Consider the following 4472-nt stretch of genomic DNA (forward strand, 5'->3'; position numbering starts at 1 on the left):
AATATCGATCTTGTTTGGAATTTTGAGTTTTTGTTCTAAGTTGTTTCCTTAGGACAGTAGTCTGATTGATCTGCATAGGTTGAGACTTCGTGATGATGGGATTTTATCGGGATACCAAGTCGGGTATATGCCGAGAGTTGTGGACTAGGACCATGACTAGACATGATGGAGCGCGACCCTATGCCAGTGTTACTCTGGGGGTCTTTCGTACTTCGGAGAATGCCTGGAAGCCTTCGTGCTTCAGGATTTGGCGGTGAGAAGGCTACTTAGTCCAGAGTTTTGGTAACAGTCACGACGGGGTATGACATTGGATTGGATGCCTGGTTAGATGTCAGCGGTTTAGATATCGTCTGACTGTCGTCAGAGATATTGGTATGCAGTTTTGTCACAAGGACCAGTCTTGGAGGGATTTTTCTTGACGAGTACGTACTCTGAACATATAGTTTTAGTCTATTGGATACTGCTAGACTAGTGGATCTAGTCGGGGTTTGGATGCTCTTGTGATAGGGGCTATCCAGGAGTTTTGGTTTGTGAAATTCCTGAAACATTTGACTCGGAGATGAGTAGTTTTCAGCATTAATGGTTTCTTTCAGTGATAGATTATATCCGATGCTAAGGATTGTACATGACTATTTGAGGCGTGAGGATAGCGTGATTTATGCCAGTGTACACTTGGTGGTGATTTCAGGTGGGATACCACGACAAGTAACCTCAGTCTCGATTTGTTGCAGTCTTAGCAAGAGATATAGTTATCAGGAGCAAGTTCAGCGACAGTTGGTAGTGAGTCAGTATCGATGCGAGATTGGTACTGGTGACTACTAATAGCTATTGTCTGACTTTGTCAGAGATAGGTGAGTTGAATCAGCTGTGATTCTTTTGATTCCAAGTGTTTGGGATATGCGGACGTATGGCCGTGAGATCATGATTATGGATCGAGCCACGTGAGATTTCAAATGACCAAGACCTGGCGGATGGTTGCCATAATTTGGTTGGTACTGACAAGTTGTGTGATAGTCACAACTTATCGACGAGGTCGATTGGTTGAGCAGATCAGTAATTAAGATATCATGAACCGAGAGATACTTGGGACGATACTATAAGCCGTCGTGCTTATGAGTTTGGATCCTTTAAGTAAATGTCTTGGAACAGTAAGAGAATTATTTGCATTCAGGATTCTCGGGTGGTTGAGATTTTCGGAGTGCAGTCGTTTGGACTTTCAAGTTCGATAGATCACGAGAGGTGATTGCATGTTTTGACTTTGGTAAGTCATGGCTAGTTCAACAACTCGGGTAAAGTTATCAGTGGTAAGCAGAGACGTTCAGACTTAGTGACGTTTCAGGAAGAGTATCTTCTCGGTAAGAGAAGACATAATTGATCTGAACATTGCTTGGTATTAGCAATGGTTGACCCAGTTTTGGAAATAGAATTGTTCCATGCTATTGGATTACAGTTTTGGGAACTGTTAGCCGAATACTTGTTTAGGCATTTCCAGCAGTTTTCTCGGAGGATTTTCGTTAAATTGTGATTCGACGAGTGTTGCGGAATTCAATGAGCATTAGCAGGCCGATATCCGTTGTTTGTTCGTGGGATGATACGACAGCTGAGACTGTGTTCAGAGTCTAGCGAGATTGTTGTCGGTGATTTCCCAGTACGTTCTGATGCTCTATGCCATTGAGGTGTTGGGATCGACCGAGATCGATCGGGTAAATTTGCTGGTTTACCGCATGTGTCGTGGATTGCGCAAAGGGTTGAGGTGAACTAGTTTTGTTCATCTTGGTAGCAAGTCAAGTGTGACTTGGGATTTTTATCTATGGTTGGATAACCAGTATTGCAAATTCAATTGATATCTCGAGTGACGAGATAGTGGTGATCTTTAATCTAGACTACTAATATTGTAGATGTTGCGGTACCATCTATGTATTCAGCATTATAGCGGTGATATTCTTTGAGAATATTAGTCAGCATCGAAGAAAATAAGTACGGAATGTAAGTCTGTCGATGCCAGGAACTTTCGGGATTGGTTGTTATCTGTGGCAGGACGTCAAGTGGGAATCGATTGGTTAACACTTGCGGTCACCTCTGGGATTTGATGTCAGTGTTAGACCAGTGGAGATACAGGTTGGTTGTATCTGGTCTTCTCGTTAGTACGAACTGATTCTAGCAAGAGGGATAGTCGGTATCAAGTGGTATACTTGACGAGGAACTATCACTACTAAGGTTCGTAGGAACAGTGGGTATTTGAAGAGCAGTCGAGAGAACTCTATTGATCGTAAGGCTCGGTTATACATCCAAAAGATCGTTCTACTTCATGGATGCCGGTGGGCATTGTCAGCGATCGAGACCCAGGTTTACTTCCATATTCCGGGGGAGTGTCCAGCGTGCTACAAGCACTGCTTTCAGTTTAAATACTGAATATCATCCAGAGACAGATGGTCAGATGGAGATCGCTATCGATACCTTGGAGGACATGTTTTGGGCGTGTACTATGGATTTTTGGTTCAGTTTAGCCAGATTAGTTGTCATTGATTAAGTTCGTGTACAACAATAGGTACCATCGTAGCATTGGGAGGACACCTGTTGAGGCGTTGTACGGGCGACTTGTCATACTCCATTCTTCTAGAAAGAAGTGGGGGAGACAGTATTTCTGAGAATGTCATTTTTTCGTAAGATTCTCAGATTTAGTCTTAAAGGCAAGTTGTCTCCCAGGTTTATCGGTCCGTTTGAGATCTTGTAGAATATTGGCGATTTCTCTTATCGACTAGCTTTGCCACTGCATCTTTCCAGTATTCACAACGTGTTCCACGTATCACTGTTGCGATGGTATGTGGCGGATGAGTCTCATATTCTGCAGCGGTCTGAGGTTCAAGTGAGCAAGGAATTGACCTATGCTGAGAAACCTATTCATATCCTGGATTATAAGGATAAGGTTTTACGGAACAAAGTCATTCCTTTGGTTTTAGTTCAGTGGCAGTGCCGAGGCACTGAGGAAGCTACTTGGGAGCTTGAAGAAAGGATGCGTGAAGACCATCCTGAGTTGTTTTGATTTCAGTTTTGAGTTGTATTCGGTTGTAACGTTTGATTTGAATAAGGAATGTTTCTGTACCTTGTATTGCATTCAATACTTAAGATCTATTTTCGAGGACAAAATATCTTAAGTGGGGGAGAATGTAGTACCCCATGACCGAAATTGGTAATTAAGAGATTAATTATGTTAATTAAACCAATTTGGTATCTGAAGGATCGGAAGCTCCGAAGGTGAGATCGAAAGCTCCGATCAGGATCGGAAGCTCCGATCGATATTACGTCATGCATGACATGTGACAGGATCGGAAACTCCGATCGGGATCGGAAGCTCCGATCGCCCTATCCGAAGTCAACCAGTGATATTTTGACACGTGGCGGATAATGCAAGATCGGAAGCTCTGATGGCAGGATCGGACGTTCCGATCGTGTTCGGACGTTCCGATTGCGGTTCGGAAGCTCCGATCGCCATCTATAAATAGGGGTGCCGAGATCATTTTTGAAGTGCACCATTCCTCTCTTCTCTCTCGATTCCTTAGCCTTCTAACTCAGATCTAAGGAATTCTAGGCATCCCGTGGGGAATCCGGAAGTGGCATAGCGATCCAGGCGTCGTAGCGGAGCTGTGGCCTAGTTTTGAGGCACTCGATAGCAAAGGGCTGACGACGGACGCAGGTATAGCTATGGTCTCCTTAAATTATTTAGGAGTATGCAATAGCTTAGTTAAGGCTTTTAGAGCTTATTGAATGATGCATGGGTATTTGCATTGTAGACTTGATGATAGGCTTGGAACCTAGAGTGGGACTACTAGGACTGCCTTAGAAAGGTACGTAAGTACTGACTGAGATTTCCAGCGGATATGCATGCTTATATGTTGCATTTATGTGTTTGTATGTTATTATTGTTATGCGGCATGTGCATATCATCTTGTGCCTGTACATCTGTATATCTTTTGAGATGAGCCAGTTAGGGTTGCTCAGCCCTGTTAGGACGTTTGATATCGAGTACCCTTAGATACTGATACCTCGAGGACTCCGTGGTCCGCGTTCGGGATTCGGAAATGAGTGGTCGCACACAGTGGTTAGCTACCCCGATGTGACGAGCTTATATCCCAGGCGCCAGTTTGAGCAGTTTGTATATAGTTATCCCAGATATGGATACCCGGTCATTTGCATGCATCATATTTGTATGTTTATCCGTGCTTTCGTATTGAGCTTAGAGCTCACGTCCAGTATTTTTTGTGTATCTGGATACCCTATTCGATGGGGCAGGTGTAGGTGCAGGATTAAGCACCAGGAGACTGGAGTAGCCAGTGACCTTGAAGACAGCAGGATTAGCTGTAGGTTTTATTTAAAGTAATTCGATTGGGTTGTATAAATCGAGTTTGATTAGCCGGTTGTATTCTGCCAGTCTACTGGTATTTAGTCTTCCACAGCGATTTTATTTAATGCAT

Source organism: Henckelia pumila, chromosome 4, assembly GCF_033568475.1.
Source record: "Henckelia pumila isolate YLH828 chromosome 4, ASM3356847v2, whole genome shotgun sequence".
Classification (NCBI taxonomy): domain Eukaryota; kingdom Viridiplantae; phylum Streptophyta; class Magnoliopsida; order Lamiales; family Gesneriaceae; genus Henckelia; species Henckelia pumila.